Below are 12,046 nucleotides of genomic sequence, written 5' to 3'. Positions count from 1 at the left end.
CCTGTAGTACTGACTGTTGTATGCATGCTAGGCCTTATTTCATGTTATCATGCTTCACTGCATATGTAATATGACTACTATACTGTCCTGTAGTACTGACTGCTGTATGCATGCTAGGCCTTACTACATGTAATCATGCTTCACTGTATATGTAATATGACTACTATACTGTCCTGTAGTACTGACTGCTGTATGCATGCTAGGCCTTACTTCATGTCATCATGTTTCACTGTATATGTAATATGACTACTATACTGTCCTGTAGTACTGACTGCTGTATGCATGCTAGGCCTTACTTCATGTTATCATGCTTCACTGTATATGTAATATGACTAGTATGCTGTCCTGTAGTGCTGACTGCTGTATGCATGTTAGGCCTTACTTCATGTTACTATGCTTCACTGTATATGTAGTATGACTAACATACTGTCCTGTAGTACTGACTGCTGTATGCATGCTAGGCCTTACTTCATGTTATGATACTTCACTGTCTATGTAATATGACTACTATACTGTCGTGTAGTAATGACTGCTGTATGCATGCTATGCCTTACTTCATGCTATCATGCTTCACTGTATATGTAATATGACTACTATACTGTGATGTAGTACTGACTGCTGTATGCATTCTAGGCTTTACTTCATGTTATCATGCTTCACTGTAGATGTAATATCACTACTTTACTGTCCTGTTGTACTGACTGCTGTACGCATGCTAGGCCTTACTTCATAATATTATGTTTCACTGTATATGTAATACGACTACTATACTATCCTGTAGTACTGACTGCTGTATGCATGCTAGGAATTACTTCATGCTATCATGCTTCACTGTATGTAATATGATTACTATACTGTCCTGTAGTACTGACTGCTGTATGCATGCTAGGCCTTATTTCATGCTATCATGCTCCACTGTATATTTGATATGACTACTATACTGTCCTTTAGTACTGACTGCTGTATGCATGCTTGGCCTTACTTCATGTTATCATGCTTCACTGTATATGTAATATGACTACTATACTGTCACGTAGTACTGACTGCTGTATGCATGCTATGCCTTACTTCATGTTATCATGCTTCACTGTATATGTAATATGACTACTATACTGTCCTGTAGTACTGACAGCTGTATTCATGCTAGGCCTTACTTCATGTTATTATGCTTCACTGTATATGTAGTATGACTACTATACTGTCCTGTAGTACTTACTGCTCTTTGCATGCTAGGCTTTACTTCATGCTATCATGCTTCACTGTATATGTAATATGACTACTATACTGTCGTTTAGTACTGACTGCTGTATGCATGCTATGCCTTATTTCATGCTATCATGCTTCACTGCATATGTAATATGACTACTATACTGTCGTTTAGTACTGACTGCTGTATGCATGCTATGCCTTACTTCATGTAATCATGCTTCACTGTATATGTAATATGACTACTATACTGTCCTGTAGTACTGACTGCTGTTTGCATGCTAGGCTTTACTTCATGCTATCATGCTTCACTGTATATGTAATATGACGACTATACTGTCCTGTAGTACTGATTGTTGTATGTATGCTAGGCTGTATTTCATGCTATCATGCTTCACTGCATATGTAATATGACTACTATACTGTCCTGTAGTACTGACTGCCGTATGCATGCTAGGGCTTGCTTTGTGCTATCATGCTTCACTGTATATGTAAAATGACTACTATACTGTACTGTAGAACTGACTGCTCTATGCATGCTAGGCCTTACTTCATGCTATCATGCTTCACTGTATATGTAATATGACTACTATACTTTCCTTTAGTACTAACTGCTGTATGTATGCTTGGCCTTACTTTATGTTATCATGCTTCACTGTGTATGTAATTAGGCTCTATACTGTCCTGTAGTACTGACTGCTGTATGCATGTTAGTCCTTACTTCATGTTATCATGCTTCACTGTATATGTAATGTTACTACTATACTGTCCTGTAGTACTGACTGCTGTATGCATGCTATGCCTTACTTTGTGTTATCATGCTTCACTGTATATGTAATTTGACTTCTATACTGTCCTTTAGTGCTGACTGCTGTATGCATGCTAGGCCTTAATTCATGTTATCATGCTTCACTGTATATGTAATATGGCTACTATACTGTCCTGTAGTACTGACTGCTGTATGCATGCTAGGCCTTACTTCATGCTATCATGCTTCAAAGTATATGTAATATGACTACTATACTGTGCTGTAACACTGACTTATGTATGCCTGGTAGGCCTTACTTGATTTTCTCATCTTCATTGTATAAGTAATATGATACTATACTGCCCTGTAGTTCTGACTGCTGTATGCATGCTAGGCCTTACTTCTTGTTATCATTTTTCCCTGTTTATGTAATATGACTACTATACTGTCCAGTAGTACTGACTGCTGTATGCTTGCTCGGCCTTACTTCTTGTTATCATTTTTCCCTGTTTATGTAATATGACTACTATACTGTCCTGTAGTACTGACTGCTGTATGCATGCTAGGCCTTACTTCATGCTATCATGCTTCACTGCATATGTAATATGACTACTGTACTGTTCTGAAGTACTGACTGCTGTATGCATGCTAGGCCTTTCTACATGTTATCATGCTTTACTGTATATGTAATATGACTACTATAGTGTCCTGTATGTTCTGACTGCTGTTTGCATCCTAGGCTTTACTTCATACTGTCATGCTTCACTGTATATGTAATATGACTACTATACTGTCCTGTAGTACTGACTGTTGTATGCATGCTAGGCCTTACTTCATGCTATCATGCTTCACTGTATATGTAATATGACTACTATACTGTCCTGTAGTTCTTACTGCTGTATGCAGGCTAGGACTTACTTCATGCTATCATACTTCACTGTATATTTAATATGACTACTATTCTGTCCTTTAGTACTAACTGCTGTATGCATGCTAGGCCTTACTTCATGTTATCATGCTTCACTGTATATGTAATATGATACTATACTGTCCTGTAGTACTGACTTCTGTAAGCATGCCAGCCCTTACTTCATGCTATCATGCTTTACTGTATATGTAATATGACTACTATACTGTCCTGTAGTACTGATTGCTGTATGCATGCTATGCCTTACTTCATGTTATCATGCTTCACTGTATATGTAATATGACTAGTATACTGTCCTGTAGTACTGACTGCTGTATGCATGCTATAGCTTACTGCATGCTCTCATGCTTCACTGTATATGTAATATGACTACTATACTGTCCTGAAGTACTGACTGCTGTATGCATGCTAGGCTTTACTGCATGTTATCATGCTTCACTGTATATGTAATATGAATACTATACTGTCCTGTACTACTGACTGCTGTATGCATGCTAGGGCTTACTTCATGTTATCAGCTTTACTGTATATGTAATATGACTACTATTCTGTCCTGTAGTACTGACTGCTGTATGCATGCTAGGCCTTACTTCATGCTATCATGCTTCACTGTATATGTAATATGACTACTACACTGTCCTGTAGTACTGACTCCTGTATGAATGCTTGGCATTACTTCATGTTATCATGCTTCACTGTATATGTAATATGACTACTATAGTGTCCTGTAGTACTGACTGTTGTATACATGCTAGGCCTTACTTCATGTTATTATGCTTCACTGTATGTGTAATATGACTACTATACTGTCCGGTAGTACTGACTGCTGTATGCATGTTAGGCCTTACTTCTTGCTATCATGCTTCGTTGTATATGTAATACGACTACTATACTGTCCTGTAGTACTGATTGCTGTACGCATTGTAGGGCTTACTTCATGTTATCATTCTTCACTGTATATGTAATATAATACTATACTGTCCTGTAGTACTGACTGCTGTATGCATGCTAGACCTTACTTCATGTTATCATGCTTCACTGTATATTTAATATGACAACTATAATGTCCTTTAGTACTGACTGCTGTATGCATGCAAGGCCTTACTTCATGCTATCATGCTTCATTGTATATGTAATATGACTACTACACTGTCCAGTAGTACTGATTGCTGTACGCATGCTAGGGCTTACTTCATGTTATCATGCTTCACTGTATATGTAATATGATACTATACTGTCCTGTAGTATTGACTGCTGTATGCATGCTAGGCCTTACTTCATGTTATCATGCTTCACTGTATATGTAATATTACTACTATAGTGTCCTGTAGTACTGACTGTTGTATACATGCTAGGCCTTACTTCATGTTATCATGCTTCACTGTATATGTAATATAATACTATACTGTCCTGTAGTACTGACTGCTGTATGCATGCTAGGCCTTACTTCATGTTATCATGATTCACTGTATATTTAATATGACTACTATACTGTCGTTTAGTGCTGACTGCTGTATGCATGCTAGGCCTTACTTCATGCTATCATGCTTCATTGTATATGTAATATGACTACTACACTGTCCAGTAGTACTCATTGCTGTACACATGCTAGGGCTTACTTCATGTTATCATGCTTCACTGTATATGTAATGTGATACTATACTGTCCTGTAGTATTGACTGCTGTATGCATGCTAGGCCTTACTTCATGTTATCACGCTTTACTGTAAATGTAATATGACTACTATACTGTCATGTAGTACTGACTGATGTATGCATGCTAGGCCTTACTTCATGTTATTATGCTTCACTGTATATGTAATATGACTACCATACTGTCCTGTAGTACTGACTGCTGTATGCATGCTAGGCCTTACTTCATGTTATGATTCTTCACTGTATATGTAATATGACTACTATACTGGCGTGTAGTACTGACTGTTGTATGCATGCTATGCCTTACTTCATGCTATCATGCTTCACTGTATATGTAATATGACTACTATACTGTGATGTAGTACTGACTGCTGTATGCATTCTACGCTTTACGTCTTGTTATCATGCTTCACTGTAGATGTAATATGACTACTTTACTGTCCTGAAGTACTGACTACTGTATGCATGCTAGGCCTTACTTCATGTTACCATGCTTCACTGTATATGTAATATGACTACTATACTGTCCTGTAGTACTGGCAGCTGTATTCATGCCTGGCCTTACTTCATGTTATTATGCTTCACTGTATATGTAATATGACTACTATACTGTCCTGTAGTACTGACTGTTGTATTCATGCTAGGCATTACTTCATGTTATCATGCTTCATTTTATATGTAATATGATACTTTACTGTCCTGTAGTACTGACTGTTGTATGCATGCTAGGCCTTACTTCCTGCTATCTTGCTTCATTGTATTTGTAATATGACGACTATACTGTCCTGTAGTACTGACTGCTGTATGCATGCTAGACCTTACTGCATGTTATCATGCTTCACTGTATATGTAATATGACTACTATACTGGAATGTAATACTGACTGCTGTATGCATGCTAGGGATTGCTTCATGTTATCATGCTTCACTGTATATGTAATATGACTACTATACTTTCCTGTAGTACTGACTGCTCTTTGCATGCTAGACCTTACTTCATGTTATCATGCTTCACTGCATATGTAATATGACTACTATACTGTCGTGTAGTACTGACTGCTGTATGCATGCTATGCCTTACTTCATGTAATCATGCTTCACTGTATATGTAATATGATACTATATTGTCCTGTAGAACTGACTACTGAATGCATTCTAGGCCTTACTTCATGCTATCATGCTTCACTGTATATGTATTATGACTACTATACTGTCCTTTAGTACTGACTGTTGTATGCATGCTAGGCCTTATTTTATGCTATCATGCTTCACTGCATATGTAATATGACTACTATACTGTCCTGTAGTACTGACTGCTGTATGCATGCTAGGCCTTACTACATGTTATCATGCTTCACTGTATATGTAATATGACTACTATACTGTCCTGTAGTACTGACTGCTGTATGCATGCTAGGCCTTACTTCATGTCATTATGCTTCACTGTATATGTAATATGACTACTATACTGTCCTGTAGTACTGACTGCTGTATGCATGCTAGGCCTTACTTTGTGTTATCATGCTTCACTGTATATGTAATATGACTTCTATACTGTCCTGTAGTGTTGACTGCTGTATGCATGCTAGGCCTTACTTCATGTTATCATGCTTCACTGTATATGTAATATGACTATTATACTGTCCTCTAGTGCTGAATGCTGTATGCATGCTTGGCCTTACTTCATGTTACCATGCTTCACTGTATATGTACTATGACTACTATACTGTCCTATAGTACTGACTGCTGTATGCATGCTAGGCCTTAGTTCTTGTTATCATTTTTCCCTCTATATGTAATATGACTACTATACTGTCCTGTAGTACTGACTGTTGTATGCATGCTAGGCCTTACTTCATGTTATCATGCTTCACTGTATATGTAATATGACTACTATACTGTCCTGTAGTACTGACTGCTGTATGCATGCTAGGCCTTACTTCATGCTATCATGCTTTACTGTATATGTAATGTGACTACTATACTGTCCTGTAGTACTGACTGCTGTATGCATGCTAGGCATTGCTTCATGTTATCATGCTTCACTTTATATGTAATATGACTACTATACTGTTCTGACCTACTGACTGCTGTATGCATGCTAGGTTTTTCTACATGTTATCATGCTTCACTGTATATGTAATATGCCTATTATACTGTCCTGTAGTACTGACTGCTGTATGCATGCCAGGCCTTATTTCATGTTATCATGCTTCACTGTATATGTAATATGACAACTATACTGTCCTGTAGTACTGACTGATGTATGCATGTTAGAAATTACTTCATGTTATCATGCTTCACTGTATATGTACTATGACTACTATACTGTCCTGTAGTACTGACTGCTGTATGCATGCTAGGCCTTACTTCATGTTATCATGCTTTACTGTATATGTAATATGACTACTATACTGTCCTGCAGTACTGACTGCTGTATGCATGTTCTCCCTTACTTCATGTTTTCATGTTTGACTCTATATGTAATATGACTACTATACTGTCCTGTATGTTCTGACTGCTGTATGTATGTATGCTAGGCTTTACTTCATGTTATCATGCTTCACTGTATATGTAATATGATACTATGTTGTCCTGTAGTACTGACTGTTGTATGCATGCTAGGCCTTACTTCATGCTATCATGCTTGACTGCATATGTAATATGACTACTATACTGTCCTGTAGTACTGACTCATCTATGCATGCTAGACCTTGCTTCATGCTATCATGCTTCACTGTATATGTAATATGAGTACTATACTGTCCTGTAGTACTTACTGCTCTATGCATGCTAGGCCTTACTTCATGCTATCATGCTTCACTGTATATGTAATATGACTACTATACTGTCCTGTAATACTGACTGATGTATGCATGCTAGGCCTTACTTCATGCTATCATGCTTCACTGTATATGTAATATGACTACTATACTGTCCTGTAGTATTGACTGCTGTATGCATGCTAGGCCTTACTTCCTGTTATCAAGCTTCACTGTATATTTAATATGTCTACTATATTGTCCTGTAGTTTTGACTGCTGTATGCACGCTAGGCCTTACTTCATGCTATCATGCTCAACTGTATATATGACTACTATACTGTCCTTTAGTACTGACTGCTGCAAGCATGCTTGGCCTTAGTTCATGTTATCATGCTTCACTGTATATGTAATGAGACTCTATACTGTCCTATAGTACTGACAGCTGTATGCATGCTAGGCCTTACTTCCTGCTATCACACTTCTCTGTATATGTAATATGACTACTATACTGTGCTGTAGTACTGACTGCTGTATGCATTCTAGACCTTACTTCATGTTATCATGCTTCACTGTACATGTAATATGACTACAATACTGTCCTGTAGTACTGACTGCTGTATGCATGCTAGGCCTTACTTCATATCATCATGCTTCACTGTATATGTAATACGACTTCTATACTGTCTTGTAGTGCTGACTGCTGTATGCATGCTATGCCTTACTTCATGTTATCATGCTTCAGTGTATATGTCATATGACTACTATACTGTCCTGTAGTACTGACTGCTGTATGCATGCTAGGCCTTACGTCTTGCTATCATGCTTCACTGTATCTGTAATATGACTACTATACTGTCCTGTAGTAATGACTGCTGTATGCATGCCAGAACTTACTGCATGTTATCATGCTTCATTGTATATGTAATATGTCTACTTTACTGTCCTGTAGTACTGACTGCTGTATGCATGCTAGGCCTTACTTCATGTTATCATGCTTCACTGTATATGTAATACGACTTCTATACTGTCCTGTAGTGCTGACTGCTGTATGCATGCTAGGCCTTACTTCATGTTATCCTGCTTCACTGTATATGTAATATGACTACTATACTGTCCTGTAGTTCTGACTGCTGTATGTATGCTAGGCTTTACTTCATGTTATCGTGCTTCACTGTATATGTAATATGACTACTATACTGTCCTGTAGTACTGACAGCTGTATGCATGCTAGGCCTTACTTCATGCTATCATGCTTCACTGTATATGTAATATGACTACTATACTGACCTGTAGTACTGACTGCTGTATGCATGCTAGGCCTTACTGCATGTTATCATGCCTCACTGTATATGTAATATGAATACTATACTGTCCTGTAGTACTGACTGCTGTATGCATGCTAGGCCTTACTTCATGATATCATGCTTCACTGTATATGTAATATGAATAGTATGTGTCCTGTAGTACTGACTGCTGTATGCATGCTATGCCTTACTGCATGCTCTCATGCTTCACTGTATATGTAATTTGACTACTAAACTGTCCTGCAGTACTCACTGCTGTATGCATGCTAGGCCTTACTGTATGTTATCATGCTTCACTGTATATGTAATATGAATACTATACTGTCCTGTAGTACTGACTGCTGTATGCATGCTAGGCCTTACTTTATGTTATCATGCTTCACTCTATATGTAATATGACTGCTATACTGTCCTGTAGTACTGACTGCTGTATGCATGCTAGGCCTTACTTCATGCTATCATGCTTCACTGTATATGTAATATGACTACTACACTGTCCTGTAGTACTGACTGCTGTATGCATGCTAGGCCTTCCTTCATGTTATCATGCTTCACTGTATATGTAATATGGCTACTATTCTGTCCTGTAGTACTTACTGCTGTATGCATGTTAGGCCTTACTTCATGCTATCATGCTTCACTGTATATGTAATATGACTAATATACTGTCCTGTAGTACTGACTGCTGTATGCATGCTTGGCCTTACTTCATGTTATCATACTTCACTGTATATGTAATATGACTACTATACTGTCCTGTAGTACTGACTGCTGTATGCATGCTACGCCTTACTTCATGTTATCATGCTTCACTGTATATGTAATATGGCTACTATACTGTCCTGTAGTACTGACTGCTTTATGCATGCTAGGCCTTACTTCATGTTATTATGCTTCACTGTATATGTAATATGACTACTATACTGTCCAGTAGTACTGACTGCTGTATGCATGCTAGGCCTTACTTCATGTTATCATGCTTCAATCTATATGTAGCATGACTACTATACTGTCCTGTAGTACTGACTGCTGTATGCATGCTGGGCCTTACTTCATGTTACCATGCTTCACTGTATATGTACTATGACTACTATACTGTCCTATAGTACTGACTGCTGTATGCATTCTAGGCCTTAGTTCTTGTTATCATTTTTCCCTCTATATGTAATATGACTACTATACTGTCCTGTAGTACTGACTGTTGTATGCATGCTAGGCCTTACTTCATGTTATCATGCTTCACTGTATATGTAATATGACTACTATACTGTTCTGTAGTACTGACTGCTGTATGCATGCTAGGCCTTACTTCATGCTATCATGCTTCACTGTATATGTAATATGACTACTATACTGTCCTGTAGTACTGACTGCTGTATGCATGCTAGGCATTGCTTCATGTTATCATGCTTCACTTTATATGTAATATGACTACTATACTGTTCTGACCTACTGACTGCTGTATGCATGCTAGGTTTTTCTACGTTATCATGCTTCACTGTATATGTAATATGACTACTATACTGTCCTGTAGTACTGACTGCTGTATGCATGCCAGGCCTTATTTCATGTTATCATGCTTCACTGTATATGTAATATGACAACTATACTGTCCTGTAGTACTGACTGATGTATGCATGCTAGAAATTACTTCATGTTATCATGCTTCACTGTATATGTAATATGACTACTATACTGTCCTGTAGTACTGACTGCTGTATGCATGCTAGGCCTTACTTCATGTTATCATGCTTTACTGTATATGTAATATGACTACTATACTGTCCTGTAGTACTGACTGCTGTATGCATGTTCACCCTTACTTCATGTTTTCATGTTTGACTCTATATGTAATATGACTACTATACTGTCCTGTATGTTCTGACTGCTGTATGTATGTATGCTAGGCTTTACTTCATGTTATCATGCTTCACTGTATATGTAATATGATACTATGTTGTCCTGTAGTACTGATTGCTGTTTGCATGCTAGGCTTTACTTCATGCTATCATGCTTCACTGTATATGTAATATGACTACTAAACTATCCTGTAGTACTGACTGTTGTATGCATGCTAGGCCTTACTTCATGCTATCATGCTTCACTGCATATGTAATATGACTACTATACTGTCCTGTAGTACTGGCTCATCTATGCATGCTAGACCTTGCTTCATGCTATCATGCTTCACTGTATATGTAATATGAGTACTATACTGTCCTGTAGTACTTACTGCTCTATGCATGCTAGGCCTTACTTCATGCTATCATGCTTCACTGTATATGTAATATGACTACTATACTGTCCTGTAATACTGACTGATGTATGCATGCTAGGCCTTAATTCATGCTATCATGCTTCACTATATATGTAATATGACTACTATACTGTCCTGTAGTATTGACTGCTGTATGCATGCTAGGCCTTGCTTCCTGTTATCAAGCTTCACTGTATATTTAATATGTCTACTATATTGTCCTGTAGTTTTGACTGCTGTATGCACGCTAGGCCTTACTTCATGCTATCATGCTCAACTGTATATATGACTACTATACTGTCCTTTAGTACTGACTGCTGTAAGCATGCTTGGCCTTAGTTCATGTTATCATGCTTCACTGTATATGTAATGAGACTCTATACTGTCCTATAGTACTGACAGCTGTATGCATGCTAGGCCTTACTTCCTGCTATCACACTTCACTGTATATGTAATATGACTACTATACTGTGCTGTAGTACTGACTGCTGTATGCATTCTAGACCTTTCTTCATGTTATCATGCTTCACTGTACATGTAATATGACTACAATACTGTCCTGTAGTACTGACTGCTGTATGCATGCTAGGCCTTACTTCATATCATCATGCTTCACTGTATATGTAATATGACTTCTATACTGTCTTGTAGTGCTGACTGCTGTATGCATGCTATGCCTTACTTCATGTTATCATGCTTCAGTGTATATGTCATATGACTACTATACTGTCCTGTAGTACTGACTGCTGTATGCATGCTAGGCCTTACGTCTTGCTATCATGCTTCACTGTATCTGTAATATGACTACTATACTGTCCTGTAGTAATGATTGCTGTATGCATGCCAGGACTTACTGCATGTTATCATACTTCATTGTATATGTAATATGACTACTTTACTGTCCTGTAGTACTGACTGCTGTATGCATGCTAGGCCTTACTTCATGTTATCATGCTTCACTGTATATGTAATACGACTTCTATACTGTCCTGTAGTGCTGACTGCTGTATGCATGCTAGGCCTTACTTCATGTTATCCTGCTTCACTGTATATGTAATATGACTACTATACTGTCCTGTAGTTCTGACTGCTGTATGTATGCTAGGCTTTACTTCATGCTATCATGCTTCACTGTATATGTAATATGACTACTATACTGACCTGTAGTACTGACTGCTGTATGCA

Source organism: Protopterus annectens, chromosome 12.part0 (genome assembly GCF_019279795.1).
Source record: "Protopterus annectens isolate FY-2018-M chromosome 12.part0, PAN1.0, whole genome shotgun sequence".
Taxonomy (NCBI): Eukaryota; Metazoa; Chordata; order Ceratodontiformes; family Protopteridae; genus Protopterus; species Protopterus annectens.
The sequence above is the reverse complement of the archived record's forward strand: the minus strand, read 5'-3'. Positions refer to the sequence as shown.